The sequence below is a fragment of the Camelus ferus genome, chromosome 4 (genome assembly GCF_009834535.1).
Source record: "Camelus ferus isolate YT-003-E chromosome 4, BCGSAC_Cfer_1.0, whole genome shotgun sequence".
In the NCBI taxonomy this organism is placed as follows: domain Eukaryota; kingdom Metazoa; phylum Chordata; class Mammalia; order Artiodactyla; family Camelidae; genus Camelus; species Camelus ferus.
The window spans coordinates 61,616,951-61,639,048 of record NC_045699.1 but is presented as its reverse complement, the minus strand read 5'-3'; the positions used below and the strand labels follow the sequence as shown (position 1 = coordinate 61,639,048).

General features: G+C 43.9%; 1 protein-coding gene across 2 annotated transcripts in view; it reads left to right on the top strand.

Annotated features, from left to right (window-relative positions):
* The window catches only part of BRINP1 (BMP/retinoic acid inducible neural specific 1), a 602,568-nt gene that overhangs the window by 426,176 nt on the left and 154,294 nt on the right, over positions 1-22,098 (top strand). Inside the window, exon 1 of one of the 2 annotated variants that reach the window (XM_032478305.1) lies at positions 17,052-17,417. The exons of the other annotated variant lie outside the window; for it this stretch is intronic. The gene's annotated coding sequence lies outside the window, so the exon portion shown is untranslated. Of the gene's footprint in view, positions 1-17,051; positions 17,418-22,098 lie in introns of those variants that run through there. 2 annotated transcript variants of the gene reach the window in all.

The following is a 22,098-nucleotide window of genomic DNA, read 5'->3' as shown; positions in this document are numbered from 1 at the left end:
ATCCTTTTGTTTTAACCTTATCTTTGGCTTTCTAGTTAAGTGGTTGTAAGCCCCATACTCTTCAGTCTTGCTGTTTGTTACACAGTTGGTTATGCCTTTTATTTGGAGTTTGACTGTGTATATTTAATTATTGATATGGGTCGGTTTATAGCTAGGGTGATGCTATTTGCTTTGCATTTGTACCACCTGTTCTTTGCTCTCTTTTTTGGTTTACTTTTCCACCTTCTTAAATTAAGCATTTTCTATGATTTTTACTTAATCTCTGCTATTTGTTTACCCGTTAATCCTCTTTTCCTATTTTTTTAGTGATTAGTTGCTCTAGGGTTTGTGGTATACATTCAACTTATTACAGTCTATCTTCAAGTCTTATTATATCAGATTACATATTATATAAGAGCTCTGCAGCAGCATGCTTCCACTTCCCTTATTCTGGCCTCCATGCTGTTGTTTTCATAAATTTCCACTTTCACATATGTTATAAACGCCACAGAAAACTGCTAACATGTTTGTTCTAAACAGACAACTATCCTTGAACGATATTTAACATTATGAGAAAAAAGAGACACACGTGAAAACTATATGAACTGTTAATTTTAAAATTTATCTCCTAAAGCATGACCTTGCATTACAGTGAACGTGGTTCATTCAGTGACCTTCACCTTCCTCATCTTCAACTTTGATGACTTAGAAAAATGTCAAGGGGCCCTTTGAAAACAGTGGTCTCAATATTACTTTTCATGGTGCATCTCTAGCAGGAAAAATGTCATAGATAGATATTTCTATATGTAATATATTTATTCATGATTGTTACACATTGCCGTACCTCTACAGTATATTTGTCACAGGACATGCATAAGAAAAACACCTTAACACCAAAGGGTAAAAAATACAGAGAAACAGAATTCTAACATCTTCTCAAAACTTACAATGGACTGTCTTCCCATCTCTAAGATGTATGTTTACGCACGTTGGAGAACACTCCTCTCAAATGTAAAGCAGTATAAAATACGGCATGGACAGGCAAGGTAATGGACCTGCCGAGCTGACACATGGCAACTCAAAAAGGCACAGAGTTGTTATTCACATGTTGTAGGTAGGGAAACTGAGGCTTAGCTAGGTAAGAGACTCACCTAAGATCACACAGTAGGTAAAGAGAGGAGTCCAGTCTAAATGCAAGTTTCCTCGTTCTGAATCTAACTAACTTTTCTTTCCACCTTTGCAAAATGATATTTCGTGCTTTATACATATGGACATCATCAAACAGCCTAACAACTGTCATTAAATCAAAGATCCTTCATAACGTAATTAAAGCCTTAGATTCCAAAACAAATCGCGTAAGATGTTTTTTTTTAAATGAAGACAATACGTAAGATGTTTTTTTTAAATGAAGACAATTTAATAATGAAATAGTAACCATGTTAGCATGTGTCGATGACATTTAGTTCTATGTTTCCATATCATTTGCTCTTAATTCTTTCATTTCAGGTATGCCAGGAGGTGTGGTCAGTGGGAATTAACTTTACTTTTCCAATTAATAAGGGGGGGTTTTTGGAGAAAAGTAGGCCTAAAAGAATGGCATGGAATTGGGCTAGAAGGAGGGAGGGAGAGCATTTGGAGACTGGAAGCATCTTTGAGGGAAGTCCCAAGTCCCAGCTTCTTTCCACCAAGCATCACATGGAGCAGACAGTGAAAGACTGGACCAGATTCAGTCACCGACCTGGCGATGAAATTCTCCATTTTCCATTATCAACTCAGCCAGAAATCCACTCCCCCTGGAGCCATACTTAGCCAACTTGCTCTGTCCCTCTACCCTGCTTGGTTCATAAACACAGATAGAGGCTTGGGGGTGCATGGACCCACCCTCTCTTCCCCAAAGGGCAGACTGGTTTTGTACAGCATCAAGCAGAGTGCAGGGACCAGAAATGGTTGTAGTAAATAAAATAACAATATTAAATCCTGTTCGAAATTCTGTGAGTGGTGGGTGAAAGGAGATAAGAAGAGAAGATGCAGGATCACAACAGAAAATCTTCCGCCCACCGGCAGTAGTAAAGTAAATACATTTGAGAGAGCTGCAGTTTGGTATGGGAGACGGAGCGTAGGCTCGACAGTGGGGAGACCTGTGTTCATGCATTCAGTTCCGCCACTCCCTGTGGCTAGATTTTGAGCATACCTCAACCTTATTTTCCTCCGTCATGAGATATTTCAAATGAGCATATGATCATTGATGTCGGAGGGGAGGGTATAGCTCAGTGGTAGAGAGTGTGCTTAGCACGCATGAGGTCCTGGGTTCAATTCCCAGTGCCTCTGTTAAATAAACAAACAAACCTAATTACCTCGTCCCCAATTAAAAAAAAATTTTAAAAACCAATTATTGATGTCACTATAGTGTTATTCTGGATATAAATGTGAGAATAAATATGAGAGTGTTTAGTTAGCATTTATTGTTTACCTTCTACTCGTTCTCCAGAGTCATGATGAAGTCACTCTTCCCTCCCAAGTTCTGATCATTATATGACCTTCATCTAATGTGACCACTTCCTCTTCCTAAATCCTTTGGAGCCATTAGTCGCCACATTACAAAGAGTAGGATGAAATGGATGGAATTCATTATGACATTCCATTAAACGCCACATATCAAAAATATCAGCACTTCAACATGTAACTAATAGAAACAATATTGTGGATATTTCACATTCCTTTTCCATACTGTCTCAGTATACAGTGGGTGCTCTACACTTACAGCAGATATGCGTTCACACTAGCCATATTTCAGTTTCACACGTGGCTAGCTGCTGCCCCATCCAAGAACAAAACAACTTTCCTTCTTTCTGTGGACTGCACATTTCTTCAGGGGCACCCTTGAGTAGCACCAAGCACCCAGGAACCTGGAGAGCCGTCCATTATACCAACTTGGTTTTGGAGTTTTAATCGTTTGAACTCTCTTTCCTAATAACTGAGATTTAAACATCAGATTGAAAATGGGAGTTGATCTTTCAAGGTCATTTTAGCCCAATTCAGTGCCACATGGATACTTCTAAAGGTCTCCCCCCAGTCGTTCAGGCAGGCAAAGCTGGGAAGAGAGATGAGAACCCCAGGGATCTCCTTTAACTATCCAACAATATTTGAGAGCTGCAACGTTATTGGATTCCAAGGGTTCTGTTTGTACAGCCTGAATGCAGATGTGCCCAAGTGTATAAGACCCTTGCTCAGTCTACCATATCCTAAATTTGGCAGGCTCACCAAGGCATGAAGGCTTATGCAGCTTACATTGGATGAGAATGGTGATGGTTGTTAAAAAATATCATCATCAACAACAACAAAAATTAAAAACACAAAGATAAAATAAAGATTCCCACATCCACCAACGTAATGTTTTATCTCAAGTCTCTAGACCCAAGATCTAGGGCCAGACAAACGCAATGGAATCTGTTAGTCCTGAAATTTCATAGCTACTAATGTGTGGGGAAAGCAGCCATGGATTTCTAAAAGGGCAGAAACCCTGGGAGGGGTCTGAATTCCTCTATGTTTCTGCAGAAGCCTGTGGGAAGCATCCAGATACGATGATTTAGAAGGCAGTGGACGCACACTGATCCTATCTAAGGTAGATGGCAACTTCCCAGGAGACAGATGTTTCTGCGATGAATTCTGGGCACAGTCAAATAGGAGCAGCACTTGGAGGGGTATCTGTTTGCAGAGGAGGAATGCAGTTCGCATTTCACTAGAGACCTGGAGAGCCGCGGAATATCAACGCAGCTCTCCAGGAGCGCATGCAACCTTGTTTGAGCTTGTGATGAACAGGCGTAACTATTCCGACTTGAAAAATAACACATGCTGCAAGCGCTTGAAAATGGCTTGGAAAAACACCTCCCTGCTTTCCTCCCAGCTCACAAGCTGCGTTTTGTGAAAATAGGAAGAGGAACAGGGAACGGGGTCTGATTCTAGCTTATTGATTGAAGGACTTCGCAGCAGTCTTGTCTGTGAAATATCAAAGGGAAACCAAGGGGCCCCTGCTCAGGGAACCCCTTGGCTGCCATCAAAGGAGATTTGCAGGGCAGACGGGACATATCGTGGCCCACCCGGGGTGGCCTGTCAGGGATTTGCGGAACCTGCCAGAGCTGGCGTACTTACTGGGTCTTTTTCCAGGTCCCAGGTTCATTTCAACCTACAGATAATTTTTTTTTTTTAATAGTAGAGTGAATGTAAAAAAAAAAAATTGCCTCCTCTCACTCACATGCTTTACCTTTGCTATTGTACATGGTGGGAAATGGTAACATTGTACACACTAGGGGAATATTTTCCATTGTTTATTTAGCCCATAATCTAGGTTAATGCACCAAGCAGAAAACATTCTGCTTGCTCGTTATGTGTTAGAACTTTTCATTCTTATATATGGAAAAAAAAAAAGAGAGAGAGAAAAACTGATGATTGGATTGGATTAGGTATTGGTGAATCTGGCATATTGATTATTAATTTATTCATTCATTCAACAGCCATTTGCTGAAGGCATGTTCTGTGCCAGATGACACTCTAGGTTCTGGGTTTTAATCCTGAAACTACCATGAGGTCTAGGCCACTTTCTGAACCTTAATTCCCTTGACAATGAGATAATTCACAATCTGAATTCATCATACACTGAATTGAGAATTACGTAATATTTTTATTACTAAATTCTCGGAGTTAAAAAAAATCATTTGGCCTAATTTTACCTATGAGTAAAGTGAGACTCAGATGGGAGAAACAACCTGGCCAATTGAACAAAGAGCAGAGGTGGGATTTGAACCCAAGTTTGCCTGGCTCCAAAGACTCTGCTTCTTACCACCATGTGAAAGTCTTGGCCACCCAGAACTCTTCTTCTCTAACGTTTTACTATGATATAGCCAATTTCACATATTAACCCTTATTGTTTCCATGGGAGAGTAGGAGCTTTGTGACTGTTTTTACCAGCCAGCTTTTGGAGACAGAGATGATCTCTTGGTTGGAGATGATCTGGTCAGATAGAAAGTGGATCATTGTCATCCTCAGGCCCAGTTCCTTAGAGTAATGTGTCAGCTGAGATTCTGTTGCCATAGAGCTAAGTCCTGGGCAGCAGAGTTTGTGCTGCACCTGGTCCTGGATGTATAGCTCCTGGATGTAATACAGCAGGCTGCCACATAGCAGTTAGGTTCCAAGTACACCCCAGAGCTCATGGCAGGCAGAGATGGAAGGTGCTTTTGAGATGCTTTCATGCAGTCTTCTCAGAACTGAGGACCACAGGGGTTAAATCATTTCCTTAGGGTCTTGTATTAGTAGGAGTCTCCATGGTAACAGAACTTATGATCTATATCTACCTATCTATCTAACTTAAATAGAATTTACAAATATAATCTTATATTTTAAACATACAGTAACACATATAATACATATAATAATATATAATATGTAAATTATATCAGCAAGCAAAAGCTGATGTCCCAGTCAGAAAGCAGTAAGGCAGGAGAAGTGTTCTCTTATTTAGAAGGTGTGGGGTTCAGCTGTTTTGTTCTATTCATGTCTTCAACTGATTGGCTGTGGCCCACCCACATTAGGGAGGGCAATCTGCTTTACTAAGTCCATTCATCTAAATGTTAATCTCATCCCAAAGCACCTTCGCAGAAACACTCTGAATAATATTGGACCAAATATCTGGGCACCCTGTGGCCCAGTCAAGATGACACATCAAATTAACCATCACAGGGTCACACAAGGAGAACCTGGTTCTTGGGTTCTTTCTTTTCACATGCTGATTTTGCAGATCTCTCAATAGATTGATCAGACATGGCCATTCCATGTACTTCAAAGAAACCAATATATGAAAGCTACTGATACAGATCCAGGAGTGGGAAAATGCCCTATGCAGGTTATTACTAATTGTTTTATTGGTATTTTCAATACATAGATATCTGAATTATGCTCTGTAGTCTACTTAAGTCAGGAAAAAGAGGCAGTTAAAACAAAACATTTCTAGCTTCCACCTCCTAATCACATGTGCTTTCTCCTGTTCTTTGTGATGCTTGTGCGTTTGGGCATATAAAGTTAAAAAAAAAATGAAATCAATTTTTACTATCTTTGGTGATGTTAAATAACATCATGAAAATATTTCCAAATTATCTGTGATCACTGAATTGTAAAATGTGTAAGGTTCAGCAGTATTTAAGACTGTCTCTGATGAAGTATTCTGGGATTCTGAAATAAACCTGAGAAATTTGGATGAAAAATACCATCTCCGTGTTGAAGATGAAGATCAGGTTCTGAGAGGTTGTTGAGAGAGATACAACAAATTATGAAGGTGAACATCCTGAGTGTTACCCATTGCTTTTTGGGTGAAAGTTTTTTAAAAAATTATTTAAAATTTAGAATTATTTGTGTCTTTTCCTAGAAGAGACTAATGGCTAGATTTGATTAGGGTGAAGTGGGTTGGTGATGTGCACATTTGTTGGACCACTTATCTCTTTTTCACATTTTTGGTAATAACACCCCAGCTTTCTTTGGAGGAGTCACCATTTTCTCTGAATCCATATGAAGAGGTGATATTGGGTCATTCTCTGAATTTGGAGCTTAAAAGGACCATGATGGAGAGTCAGCAATGAGAACACACCATATCACAGCCAACTGGACAGAGTCTTAGGACTTTGATTGGGACGTTGGGGAGCATTAAACATTTGTCTTCCAGCTATGTATAGAGAAATCTGTCTGAGCACTTAGCCAACCCAGAGAAAGAACTGAGAGAGGCAGGATGGGTCCTGATGACATAGAGCCAAACCCGAAGCAAGTTCTATGTCTGTTTCTTTCAGTTACATGATCCAACAGATTTCTTTTTTTTGCTTCAACTAGTTTCATATGAGTCTCTTGTCATTTATAAGCAAGAAAGTGCTAATTGATACAGCAACTTTGATTAACTACTCCCATTCAAAGCCTGTCTGAAGTTGTTCTTGCCCCCTGGAGTGTGTAGCAATCCTGCAAAATGATTAGCATAGAAAAGTATACGGCTTGGTTGTATGATGGTCTGATTATTCAAGAGTGTTATTATGAGCAAGATCTAACACAGGCAAATGTCCTAGCAGTGAAGAACAACGACGAAATTCATTAACCATGGCTTTGTTTACCCTCTGATTGTTTAATCAAACAGACATTAATTTGTTTCTTGGGATCCCTGTCCCTAGTAAAGCCTGCAGTGCCCACCTATCGATGACAGAGAGTTTGATATCTACAAGTGTGTCTGGATTTTAATAAATTATGCATTTCGCACAAGCAGCAACTCAGCAACTCAGGGACTCAGGCTCCGTAAACAATTTTCTGTGCTGACATTTGTAATGAAACATAGAGAATGAGAAAAGCTGTGCAGTGTTTGACCTTCAGAGTAGAAAGGTAAAGACATCCTTAACTCACATTTAGATAATTCTTTCCATTTGATCTTGCCGTCAGAGAGGCATGCTTTTGTCTCACACGTTCACAGAGGAACGTCACCTGTCTCCGGGAGAGAACACACAGGGCTGACACTTAGGTTTCATCTGCAGTGACAAATCTAATTGACTGGTAGTTGTTGCCTGGAGCGTTGTGCTAAGAAGAGTTTTGGCGTATTGTGGGAGAGGGCTCCATGATCAATTAGCAACAGCTGCCCCAGGCAAGCGACGGACAAGAGGTAACACCGAGGAGACACCAAGACATATTGAAAATCTAAGAATATCTGGTGGTTTGAAACCAAATAAAGATTAGCCAGCTAAACTCAAGCTAATTGCGGTAGAGGTCAATGATAAACAGTGACCAAAGGATACTTTTGTTATAAAATAACAAGCTAACCATACCTTCTCAAGGACAGTAACCCTGAACCAAGAAAGAAAGTGTTTATGTGTCAGTTTAATATCACCGTGGACTCAAGTAGATGAGGCTTGCGGTCTTGTGTCACAGTTTGCGAAAGCGCGACGCAGGCTGGCTGAGCATAGCAATTAAAAACACAGACTTACAGGACTGGGTTTCAAGCCAAACTTCAGCTCTTCCTAGCTGTGTGTTTGTAAGAAAAATCATTCTACCTCTCAGAGCCTCAGTTTCTTCGTCTATGAGAATAGAGATCACCTGTGACTCGTGGCTCTTTGGGGAAGAATTTTAAGTTAATTTATTCAATAAAATAATATTTGTGAAGCTCTTAGCAAACTTTCTGGCACATTATAAGCATGGGACAAGTGGCAAAGAGAACAGCAGTGCTGGTGATATTACATCAGTGATGGCAATGTGGTCAGAATTTGTCATGAATGGGGTACTTACAGTGTGGAAGTAGCATATACAATTGGGGTGTAAGGAAGTTTTCGCCATTCAAAAAACAAACATACAAACAAAACCTCTCTGCCCTGTGTCATCCGTTTTGCTCTAATGGCATCTAATTAGAGGTGGCAGGAAATCATGGCTAAGTGCACTGAATTGTCAGCTCAACTGTATGCTTTTAATTTTAATTTGATACTTACTAATTCTTTTTTCGTGGGGATGATAATCATAGCATCTACCTATTGGGATTTTTGAGAAGATTACATGAGTTAATACACAGAAAATAGTTGGAGGCATGCCTGGCCCAGAGTAAGTGCTCAATAAAGGCTGTTATTAATAATTACTAATCCCTAATCAGAGGTGTAACACCTCTAAGCATGCCTCCAATTGATTGAGGCTCACTGCATGTCTGGCTTCATGCTAAACTCTTGTCTCCTTTAATCATTACAGTGACCTTATGGGGATAAATGACACTTCCTAAGATGACTATATGTTCCCAAGGACTGCTATAGACTAGATGACTGACTCAGAGAAATAGGTACTGGATTAATTATTGGATCCCCATTTGCCGAATGAGGACATTGAGACCTGAAAGGGTTAATGTGTGTACAAGGTTTCCGATAAGGTTTATTTTGTGCCTTCCTGGCATGTGGTAATGCCAGGTGCGGCCCCAAATCTGTTTGACTCCAAAGTCTGTTTCTCATATCCACTATGCTCACTGAGTTGAAAATAACTAGTGTTTATTTACACCTCAGAAAAAATGATGTCACCCAAATGGAAGACCATCTTACTGGGAGCAAGCTGGGGGGCAAATACGAATTCATCTTCACACACCCCCAGCCCCAGTGATCATGCTTATCCGGATGGAATTAACTTCAAAATTATACATCAACAGGGCAAGGCTTTGTATAGAAAATAAGTCACTGGATGACGTAGCTTTTCAAGCTGAGTGAGAGGGATTTCTCATTCTCTAGCTTTGGAGGCATTTATGGGTGGACATGAGGAAGGCCATCAAGGATTGAGATGTAGTATAGGAACCCCCAGATATTTAGCACAAGCAGCTATTGCCACCTGGTCATGCGATGTCAGAGATGAAAGAGAAAACCGTAGAGATGGCTCCATCCAAAGACCTAATTTATAGACTATTAACTTTCCATTGCTGGGCAATAAATTTAGTGTCTTAAAAAACACATATTTCTTCTCTTACTGTTTCTGTAGGTCACAGTTCCAGTCATAGAGAGAGTGACTTGAATCTTTACTCGGGGTCTCATCAGAGTGAAATCAAGGGGTCAGCAGAAGCTGTGACTGTCATGTGGGGCTCGTGTCCTCTTCTAAGTTCGGAGGGTACAGGCAGAATCCATCTTCCTGTGGTTGTAGGACTGAGGTTCCCGTTTTCCTGATAGCTGTCAATCAGGGACTTCTTTCAGCTCCTAGACACCACCTCTGCTGTTTGCTTTATAATATAATTTAATCATAGGAGTGATATTCCATTGTATTCACGGGTTATAGCCACACTCAAAGGAGACAGGATTATACAAGGGCCAGCGTCCCTGGGGGTCAACTATAGAATTCTGCCCATCAAATAAGGTGAAAACAGAGGACAAACAGACTCAATTTGTCTGAGGAACAGGGCTTACTAGAGACAGACCTGGATTAATGGCCATTCACCTTGCTCCAAGTTCACCTCACTACTCCTATTTCTGCTCTCTGTAAATCAAATGCTTCAAAGTTGTGTATCTACAAGTCAATCATTCTGATTTATAATGCTGTATTATTCAGGATACATTTGGTAGCAAGTGACACAAAACCCACGTCAAACTGGCTTAAGTAGAAAGGAAAGCTGTTGGCTCGGGGGTTAAGTGCCTGTCCGGGACTTCAGGCACCTCTGGATCTATTTTGTAGGTTAGAGTTCCTCCAGGTTGCCTTCATTCTCAGCCAGGCCTCCTCACTGGGGTGGCAAAAATAATTTCCAGATCTCCAGATCTTAGCTTGGATTCTGCCAGCTAAGCATATCCATTATTATTATTTTGGCTTTAGGAGCACTTTTTAATAATGGTTCCAGTAAATGTTCTGGGACTGACTCTAATGGTACCTATCTGTGTTAGTACCCATCTCTAAACCAAGCACAGTGACCGTGGGAATAGAACACCTTGACTGGCCAGCCTTGGTTATGTACCCTAGAGCCAGAGGGTAGAGTCAGCACCTGTAGAATCAAATGAACGGAGAAAGGCTGGTTTCCCAAAAGAAAATAAAGGCCTTTTAGCCGAAGAGGAAAATGGACACTAGGCAGTTGAATGCTACCAATAGCCTATGTAGGGCTCCTCCTAGTGGAATGTGGCAGAGAGTGAAAGCTGGGGTAGAGCAGAGCAGGTGAGAACAGAGAATAGAGGGAAACAGATTGAACCAAAACAGTGTTTCACAGACAGCTAAAGAGAGAAGTGGTACACCAGCCTTGATGAGTTTGAATGTCTGGGTTCAAGTTGTGGGCCCATCATTACGAAATATTATCTTTATGCGAGTCATACTAAGTCCTTGAGTCTGTTTCCTTTTCTGCAAAGTGGGGCCATCTGCTATGCCTACGTCATCCCTCAGTCATTGCAAAATATAAGGTTCCGAAAAAACAAAGCAAAACAAGGGAGAGACTTTCTGAGATTCCAAAAGGGCTTACATGTGCTGAATTATTAATTCAAGGAGAATATTGAAATTTGCAATAAGGTTATCCTTTGAGCCTGAGCCAACAGGATAGTATGTTTCTGAATAACTTTTCCAAAACCCATTTTAGTAATCATATTTCACCAGGGCAATGGCCTGGGAAAGCTCAGACCTAAGGGAGCTGAAACTTTGGCAACACGGAAGAAATAGAGAGGAGAGAGAGAGAGAGAGAGAAAGCTGAGCATGTCTACCAAAAGCAATCTGCATGTGCTCATGTCCAAAGACGTCCACTCTCATGGCTGGGGGAGCCAGGTGGTAGATCAGGAAGGGTGCAACTCCTGGTCAAGGTGTTTGTAGGTGATGGTATGTTTCCAGAATTTCAGTATGTTTGCTGAAAGGACGCAGCCATAGCTGAGGATACCAAGGGCAAGAATCACGTATGCAAATAAGCTTCATAAAAGGTAGAAAGGGGAGAGTACCAGTAGCCTTAAAGACTGAAGGGCTTAGTCGGGGAGGATGGAGCTCAGTGGTACAGCGCGTGCTTGCATGCTTGCGCGGGTTCAATCCCCAGTACCTCTGTATAAACAAACAAACAAACAAACAAACAAACTCCTAATTATCTACCCCCTCCCCCGCCAAAAAAAAAAAAAAAAAAAGGTTGAAGGGCTTAGGAAGAACCCCTGTTTTTTCAGTAAATGTATACTGGACATCTCCCATGCAGAGGGCTAGGTAGCAAGGTGACTATGGGCTTGGTTGGCTTCTGTAGCAGGGAGACTGGGTTTGAATCTGGCACTGGTAGGCAATATTGAGCAATTTGTTTAACCTCCTCCATTTTCCTCATCTTAAAACAGGGGTTATAATCATAATAATAGTACTGATGGCACAGGACTGTTTGAAGGATTAAATGAAATATTATTAGTGAAGCACACAGAGTAGCTCCTAGGACATAGGGTGTGGCTAATACACATTCACTGCACTTGCGTGTACCAAGGTCTTATGCAAAGGTATCTTTTGTGCCTTTGGGTCTTAGTTCTAGCTTAGGAAACGTAAATTAAACAAATAATATCACCAATAATTGTTTAATTACAATGATGATACATATCATGAAGGTGACATAAAGGGTTGTGAGAGAATTGATATCAGGGGACCGGCCTTGGTCTGGATGTCAGAGAAGTGACATTTACCCTGATACCTACGGGGTGAGCAGAGCTTTGACTAGTAATGGAAAGTGGCTTCTGACAGAGGGAACAGCTAAACACAAAGACCTAGGGGCATAAAGGAACTTTGTAAACTCTAGTAACTGGGAGGGGGTCAGAGTGGTTGGAGTGAAGGGGGACACATGATAAGGGGAGAGAGATCATGGGAAGCCTTGCACATTTCGTGTTAAAGTGCTTTATGCAGATCGAAGTGGCAGAGGCTATAGCATGTGAACTAAATATTTAAGGAGGGATCAGACCTGGTTATGAAGAAGTTAAGGGCTGCTGGGAGAAAAAGACATTGCAGTGGAGGAACAAGTCTAATTTAAGGGCACAGAGAGGGGGTACACTGGGAACCAGGATCCAGTGAGCAGTTAATTGTTGCTAACAGAGAAGGTAGAGGGGTGGTAATTAGGTATAAATAAGATAATAAAGAATATGGGACCCAGATGATGGAGGGCACTGAATTCTGGGCAGAAAGTTTCTGACTCTGATATTTTGGTATGTAATTAAACATCCTCCAGGCTCTGGGTAAGTAGAATGGTAGATAAGTTTTGTGCTTGAAGTGTCCTGGCCCAACAGGTTTGGGAGAGAGAAAGTGGGGGGGGGGGGGTGTGGTGTGGTGTGTGAATTTTTATTTTTATTCAATTAGAAGATGCTCATAAAAACCTAAATGGAAGACATGGAAGGTTTGAATGTTGCTCATATATAGTAATCACTCACTAAATATCAGTTCTTATTAATTCAACTGCTTTTAAAACAAAATGGAAATGACCCTTAACAGGTGCAAAGTGTTATACCTCATATAGAGGCAAAATTTTCCTTCTCTTAGCTCTTGTAGCATCTCCTATAAACCCTGTACATGCCAACTACATTCTATAGGGCATTACGATTGTTTAGGGGTAAGTATGGCTCTGCAATGGATTTTCAGACTCCCAGAAGACAGAGACCAGGGAAGATATTTATTTTGGAATCTTTCACATCATCTCACGTTCAGTAGGCACTTAACAAGTGTAGACTTTTTTCTGCCTTTGTTCAGTCTATTCTGAACCCAAAGCATTCTAGATTAAGGGATTTTTTAACTCCTTTGAGATTTGACAGGAGTAGTAAACTTAAGCTTCTGATGCAGCAGCAGGTCGTTCAGACCCTGACAAATAGGACCAAATCGTATCTTTATTTAAGGTGGGGAAAGTGAAACTTCCATTTCAACCCTGAACATTTATCTATATTTCTTATGTATTTCTAAGGGAAAAAAAGCTGTTACCTGTTTTTCATTTTCCCTCTTGGCTTCCCTTTTCCAATTTCTTAAACTCAAATCTAAATGAAGCAATCTGTAAAATCCAAGATCAGGCTGGAGACCATAAAAGTCATCTACTGTATAGGTCCTGAAGCTGGAGTCTGGGTATAGACATCCATGAATGAGATTGGCAAAGAGGAATTCAATGAAATCCATGCAAAATTTTGTGGGCGTTTTTGTAAATATATTTTTCACAAGAGATAGGTTCCATAGAAATTGTGGGATTCTCAAATATGTATGTATGTGACTCTAAAAATACAACCCAAGGCTTATCAAATCATCACGTTGTGAAGACTAAAAAGAACTGTCCCATTGTCTCATTAAATGTCCTTGGAAAAAGGTCCCATTCTAGTATCACCCAAGCTCTAGCGACAGGAAGTTCTTTCTTAAGTCTACCCTAAATCCCTTGGCACCTCCTCCCCATGCAAGCCCTTGGTAAAATTCAGTGGAAATAGCAAACAGCTGCTCACCAACACCCACCCCAAAGAAAGAACAAGACATTTCTCACATATCTCAAGCTGCCTTAAATGTTCTTTCTTTGGCAAAGAAGAAAAAAAAGAAATATATTTTTGGCCTCTAAACCTTTTCCCACCCGTGTGTATTTCTGCAGAAATGTTATCCATATGGTTCTGATTGCTTCCTCCATAAGTCATTAGGAATGCTTTGCACTGAGAACTTTCCTGATGACCGAAGAGTCTTGGGAGACTTTCAAAAATGGCCCTCTTAGCCTTTCTTCATAGAAACAGGGAAGCTAAACAGAGACAAATGCAAATGAACTAAGACCTGGAAAGGATGAAGTTTTATTCAAAACCCAAAAACCATAAGGCTTGGGTGAGTCTTAAATCTGCCCATGAGAAGCTTTCATATCCTCTTCATGGATAAGAGCTGAAAAATTCTCTGTTGGCGCAGAGGGTGTCATGGTTTCAGCCATTTCAGTTGATATTTAGAGTTTGGTGTGGTGACCCCATTAAATCCTAAGCTCTTTCAATCACCCCAAAGCTTCCCCATTATTCCCAGAGAACACAGTAAAGATTTTGGACTTAGACTTGGGTGTCGAATTCCTGACTCCATCACTGCTAAGTGTACCGTTGCATGCTACTACCAATCTCATACCTCACAGCATTAAACATTATAAAACATAACATAGGGAAACCCCAAATGAAATGCCTGATGCATGGTAACAGTTCAAAATTCTCTCTCTCCTTTTCCTCTTTCCCTCTGTCAGAGTAATTGGAACTGGAAAATGTTCTATGTTTCCTGAGGGAAATACTGACTGTGTGAGGTGCAGGAGAGGAAAATAGGAAAATGTTCCATAGTGTTAAAAGTCCCCTCTTTCTAAGGTATCAGGACCACAGCCCATCTTGGGAGACTGATCAGGAGAGAAGAGCTAAGAGGAGTCAGTCTGTACGTTGGTCCTCTTCTGAAGCTGCCTAACTAGGTGTTTCAGACGGATTTCAGAACTGCATTCCCGGCAGGACTGCTGTAGCCTAATATCACTCGAAGAGGAGTATTTGAGCTGGAAGATGATGGAGAAACAGAGAAGGAGAGAGGGAAAAATAAAAGGAAGAGATGGGGTAGAAAGAGACAGAGAAAAAGGCAGAAGAAAGAAAGAAAGAAAGAAAGAAAGAAAGAAAGAAAGAAAGAAAGAAAGAAAGAGAGAGAGAGAGAAAGAAAGAAAGAAAGAAAGAGAGAGAGAGAAAGAGAGAGAGAGAGAAAGAAAGAGAGAGAAAGAAAGAAAGAAAAGGAAGGAAGGAAGGAAGGAAGGAAGGAAGGAAGGAAGGAAGGAAGGAAGGAAGGAAGGAAGGAAGGAAGGAAGGAATAGGAGATAGAGACCTGGAGTTGCGTGCTGAGATGGATGGGAGAAGCAATGTGTGTTGTGAGTGCCTTTCTTCGTGGTTGGAATCAAAGACAATGGTTCCTGCCCAGAATCTGAGCCTGGGCCAGAAGCCCAGGGAAGGAGAAATTTGTCCACGCTAAAATGGAGAAGTTTCTACCAGGCGGAGAGAAAACCCTCCGTTGGTCAGTGGCTGGAGAGCTGTCCGTGGTGCTGACTACCCGTCCTTAGGAGCAGAGTTGAGGACAGCAGAGAGCGGCTTTGAAATGGCTCCTGCTCCCCTCTTTTCCACCCTCCCCTCCTCAGCCATGCGCTGCTCCGACCAGGCTCATTTGGTTATCTTCTCTCTCCTCCTCTCTTTTCCCTTCCCTCCTTGTCAACTAAATAATTTTTCTCAAGTTTTCAATTCTTCACTCAAGAATGTCTCTTCCATTTTGTTTCAAGACTCATCTTCCTCTAACTCACTAGCCCCTAGATCCTTCTGGGTCTCCATAGTTATCACATCTCTCTCCTATCACCCTTCGGATAATAATAACATTAATAACAATACCAATCATAATTACACATAACATGATTTGAGCATTCAGCAGGTGCCTGGGAGTATTCTAAATTACTTTACATACAATGCTTATTTAAATATTACACCAACTATGTTAGACAAGTGTATTGTCTTATTACACATGTTAGATAGTTACATTATCCTATTATACCAGTGAAGAATTGAGGCTTAAGAGGTAAGCTATTCCGCCAAGATTACATAGTTACAGGATTCTTAACAGTGTGGAGTCTGCGCTTTTACAGAATCTGGGCTCCTTTAAATTTATCATCACTTTTTTTCTTGTTTTGTTCCCTGCCCCTTTATCTGCCACCTTCACTGATGCTACCTACCCTTGCCTAAGCTTCCAGGAACTAAGAACCTTCGTTGCTGATTTGGCTTTAATTAAAAAAAGAAAGAAAACAAAGTAAGCAAACATAGAGAAAATGCACTGTGAGACTTCAGACTGTGTTCTGGCCTTCTTTTCTGCTTTAGGGAGAGGCCCCGTGTCAGCAACCCCAGCCTGCATCTGAGTCTAAATTCAGTGTATTCGGTTCTCTGTGTTAATGCCTTAGCCCCCGTACCCTCGCCCCTTTCCTGCCTCTGGCGGTACCGAGAGAACTTTGCGTCCCCTCAGCTTCTCACTCCTACATCCTGCCCACGTAGAGAAGCTGTTGCTTAATTCTGGGAGATTACGTGGGCTCATGCCTACACATACAGAGAAACAAACAGTGTTAAGTACTCACGGGGAGACAAGCAGATACAAACGGACCGACACGGGCACCTCCCCAGACAAAACCGTACTCGGATAGACACGCAGAGACATACAAGCACCCTCATACCCAGAAACACTGATACTCGCGACGCACACAGCTACAGACACGCTTAAGAGCATCACGATGCAGGGGTCCGCGCACACAAGCCACACTCAGTCCCTTTGGGCGCTCGGACTCGGAGACACGCCACCCTATTCCCAGACCCACGAGACTCCCCTGTGGCTCAGCCTCGGGCCACCCAGGCCTCCCCTCCCTCGGAGGAGGCCTCCCTTCTCTCTCTGGTCCTCTCTTCTCTCCTCCTCCGCCTAAAGATGTACAAAACACTCCTCAGAATAGACCCCGGCTCCTGGCTCCTCCCTGCCCGCCCCCCGGCAGCCGCTCCCCCATTCATTTTCGCCCGTCGCCGGGTAAGTCCCTCCCCCCGCGTAGCCCGGCCTCCGCTGCTCCCCGCCCGGAGACCGCGGCGCACTTGGACTTCCCTCTCCATTCGCCAGCCGCCTCGCTCCCGGGCCCCACGGCTGCGAACTGATCTGGCGCGGGGGGAGGAGGAAAGCGCAGGCGAGCGGACGAGCGAGAGGGGGAGAGAGCGAGCGAGCCAGAGCGAGAGAGCCGGGAGGCAGAGGGAGTAGTGACCGCCTTCCGGAGCCGGGATTCATGCCTGTCCTCGGGACCAGCGAAGGGGACTTTACGGCTGAGTATGAGCCAGGCTGCTAGGAGCCAGGTACCCCCACGCCTGCAGTCCCCGCGCCGTTCCCGGTATGCGAGCTGGACGCAGGGCTCTCCCAAGTTCCCTCCGAGCCGAATAAAAAGCGTCCGCCCTCAGCTCTCCGCCAAAGACGGACATTGACTCCAGGTAAGGCGGCGCCGGGCGCAGCGCCGGCAGCCCCTCTGCCCTTGGAGACCGCCCCGGACCGCATTCGGGGCGCCCCCGCCCGCGCCGCCCCTCCCCCTCCCGGCTCCCTTCCGCGCTTCCCTCGGCCGCCCCGCCGCCAGCGAGTCCTCCCAGGTTCCCGGGAGGATGGGTGGGGGGGGGTGTCTCTCTGTTCTGGGGCGCAAAGGGTTAAGTGAGGGTCTTAGTAAGTGGCGTGTGCGCTCCCCGCGCGCTCCCGACGTGTGTACCATGGTGGGAACTTGATGTGGTGGTGTGTGTGTTTGCGTGTGCGGCGTCGTTTGCGTTCGATGCGTGTGTTTGTGGTGTGTGTGTGGGTGTGTGTGTGTGTGTGTAGGCAAGGGGGTGAAGAGAGGTCCTATAACCTACTTAAGGCACGGTTTGTGTGTGTGTGCGTGTGTGTGCGCGTGCATGTTTGTACGTATGTGTTTGTATGTGTGCGCTTGTGTGTCTTTTTAATTAGATCTCTCCAGCTTCCACAGAATGGGATCCTTATTATAGGATCACGTAGCCATCGGGAAACCCGCTGTGGGCTCCTCTTGGGGCTCTGGGCTTGGGATTTGGGGAGGATTATGGGGCTCGGGATGGTACCTTATTTAGCCCAATACTGGAACCCTTGAAGGAAAATTTTTCCAAATGATGGAGATCTGCTACACTTGGACTCATCGTTTAATATGAAGGAGAAATGGCCAAACCCTGAGGCAATGAGACACTGTCACTTTAAATCCCACACTGGGCAGACTCCAGGATTCTGATGGGAATTTGGAGTCACTGGGTAGTGGGTGACAAAAAGAGAGAAGTCAGCAGTGGACTCATCTGGGGCTTGGCAAGTCTAGGATAGAGTCTACCCTGCCTCTCTCGGCTCGTAATCACAACAGCATAACAGTACCTCCTGCTTCTGGAGCTCTTGGGGTGGATCTGGGCAAGTTTGCACGCAACCCCCTCAAGGGAGGGGAGAAAGAGTCCTCGGGGACTTGCTCATCCATCATAGTTACACAGAATTGCAGAGGAAATTTCATTTGGGGGCAGCTCGGGGTAACATGGAAGGAGATGGATGGGGTACTTTCCTAAGGCAGATTCCTCCTTCCCTTCCCCATTTCAGGCAGGCTTGGGGGGCCCCAAGAGAATGTCCTCCTAAACTGTGCCTCCTCATGGCTCCACTGGACTTAGGAGGATACTGGGAGAAGGCGGAGCGGCGGGATGTGTGTGTATGTGTGTGTGTGTGTGTGTGTGTGTGTGTGTGTGTGTGTTTCAATGCCGAGGGAGACCTACAATTTGGGAACCGATTGTGGGTGGGGAACTCATGGTAGAATGTGGCAGTAACTGACTTAAACTGCTGTTAATTTGCACCTCACATCTCTTGCTTGGTTCTAATATACTGCCAAGGGCACGGGGGTGGAGGGAAGAATCCCCATAAGGAAGACAGTTCGGGTCATGTCCCTCTTTCCTCTTTCCTCCACCCCTTCGGAGGTTCTTGAGGTAAGTCCCCTTGGCCACCCTGGCTAGGTCCTGCTAGGCTTGGACTCTGGGGTCAGCCATTGATTTGATTCCCGGATGCCTCTTAGAGGCTTGCCCTACTCAGCAAAAATGCTGAGTTTTACTGCTGTTAGCATGGCTTCCAGACTCGGCAGCTGTTACTTTCCCAAGGTAGGAGGCAGCCGTTCTGCTCTTAGGCAGCGAGGCTCGGGAGGACAAGGGCTGAGACACTGGGATACAGACGCTTGTCTACCTTGGCAGGAAGGGGCCACTGAAAAAGCCTTTTAGGGAAAAAAAGTAGAAAAATACTTGTCTTAAAAAAATACATATATGTATATATATATATGTATATATTTATCTTCTGGGAGAGATAAAAGCAAACATGTGTTTGCAGGAATCTGCCCTGGCTGGTGGGTGACGGTGCTACCTGCAAGCACTTGCAGACACACCATTCTCTGGCCAGAGGCTGATACCTCACAGACTGAAGCTGTCACAGGGCCACAAGGAATCTGCTTCGGGAAACTCATGTCAGAGCAGAGGTCCCTAGTTCATCTTGGGTGGGGTGTGTGAAGGCAGAGGATGAGACCCCATGTTAGGAACTGCTCTCGTTTTCTCTCTTTTTCAATTCATAGACAGTCGAAGCTGGAAGGCGTATTAAAGAGCAGACAGGCAGGGCTCTGTAGCCCAAGAGGACATGAGAACTCCCCAACGTTCTCTAGTGAGGCGGTGGGATGCCCGGGGCTAGAACTGTGATGCCTGACACCCAGAGCAGTGTCCTTTCTGCTCTGCCACACTGCCCAGGGGGCTACAGATTGCTCTCCACCCCTGCCCTACCACCGTTCCCATCCAAGATCATCGTTTGTCTCCCCTCCACAAACTTCTCATTTCAGAGATGCATTTCAAAGCTTCTCCATTTGGAAAAGTGACCTGGAGAGAAAGGGTCCAATGTCTTAATCATGCCCCCCATTAGACAGACAGAGACAGACAGACACACACACACACACACATAGAACACACATTCTTTCTCCAGTGCCTTCAGAGAATTACATACGGGCAGGGACCCAATACTGACCGTGACTGGCAGACAGAAGCCAGCAGAGCATCTGGACTGTACCTGAGCTCTTTATTAAAAAACACTTTGCTTTCCAGAGAGCCAAGTGTACACCCATCTATCCATGTAAATACTTCAGGCAAACTCATTTCTTTCTATTCATGAGACTCTTACCCCTATCCAGCCATATGTATTCCCGTCACAGGAGCTCGCACGTGCACACACGCAGACTTGCACTTATGTATGCACATGCAGATTCAGAACTCCTGTCTACTTGCTATAGTCCCCCAGAAGGGAATTGCCCTCTCTGCACCACATCGCGTTGCCCTTTAGAAAAGCATCACCCACACGAAGACTGGGCCTCATAGCTCCAAGGAGGGGGAAACATAATGCCTTGAAAGATGCGCTCTTGAGAAGTCAGAACCAGGCCCACGCGAAAGTCTGCTCCCGGACTCCTAGATGCTCGTTTAGGGGTGCAGGCGAGCATGGAGAAAAAACGTGGGAGTTTCAGGCCCATGTGCAATAGAGCCTTTCCACGCAGGCTTTTCTGGGGCTGGTTGGCCCTTTAGCTCCCAGAAGGGGGAGCTGTGACTCCACTCCAACCAAGGAGAAACAGCTCAGAGATTCCAGATCAGCTGTTGGGCCCCTGTTGAGTTTAGACAGTCCAGCTCAGGCTGCAAGGGATGTATTTGAAATTGTACAGGCGGGGACCGTAAAAACAGTCCCCCCGACCCTGGTCAGTCCAAATGAAACATCTCCTTCGTAGTGCTTACAAGAGTTTATGCTTCTGACCCCAAAGCCTCTATTTCCCTAGAAAGGTCTCTGCCCAAGGGGCCTTCAGTTGTGTGAGGAGACGTCTTCTGATTTGTGTCCTGTAGCTTGTCCCCTCCCACTTCCTTAGAAGAAACCCCAGGTACCTGAACAGGTCACTGGGTAGGCATCTCCTACCCTTCTTCCTCTCCCCGCTCTCCCCTTGCTGAAATCCAAAGGTTAACAGACTGGCCTCCGAACTCCTGGTAATTACACGAGAGCCAAGGCGGGGGTCATGTGAAGGGGACAGGCCTTCACACGTCACTCTCCAAATAATTCCCCTCACTGTTTTCCCATTCGAGCCCTTTCTGCAAGGAACCCCTGTAGGACTTTCTCTCCTCCCTCTCCCAATGTCCGCCTCACCTTTTGAAAATTCTAAAAATTCTATCTCAGCATCCAGCTCAAAGGACCCTTCCAAGAAGCTATCTCCAAATCTTATTTTGTAATTAATCTCCTTCTACCCTTTCCTTTCGTATAATTTTGTCTGAAACTCGATTTTAGCTTGTGTCTCTCTTCGCCCTGTTTTATAACTCTGCAGGCATACGTCTCGCTTGCCCTGTTCAATGCCCTGTTCAATTGCCTAAGATCTTAAGAGTATCCCTTTATCCCCAGGGACTGGCACAAAGTAGTTGCTCTAGAAACCTTTGCTGTTACGACTGAATTTGAGTCTCATCAGCAACCGCAATTTCTCTCTCTCTTTCACTCTTTCTCCTTCTGGCAATTATTTCATATTCACTGAAAGCAATGAAATCATGGCTTCAAAATTACACCACCTATACCAACAATGTCGGGGTACCAGTGATGATACAGCCAGGTCAACTTATACCCTGCTTGGAAGGAACGTTACCCTACTGTGTTCCAGGATCTTTAAGTTTGTACCCATTTCATCTTCCTTCCAACCAGTGAAGCAGATACAGACTCCTTTATGGAAGAGGAAAGTGCAGCTCAGGATGGCTAGATCCCTTGCCCAAGGTCACATAACCAACAGAGCTAGAATTTGAACCTCAGTCCTCCTTGCTTCAGCATCTCTACTCTTTCCATTGAACCACTGATGGTTAATGATAACCATTGTGGATGGCCAACAGGATTGGGTTTTTCAGGAGATGCTAGAAATAGCTGTGGGCATATTATTAACTCTTTGAAATTCATGTTTCCTAACATTCATCAAAGAATCTCAGTGTTTTAAGGTTTCACTATAACCAACCCTTTCTCCTTATTCAAGAATCAAGAATCCTTTTTGGAATATCCATAAAACATGGCCATTCAGTCTCATTTTTGGTACTTTTAGCAACAGTCAACTCTTGGCCA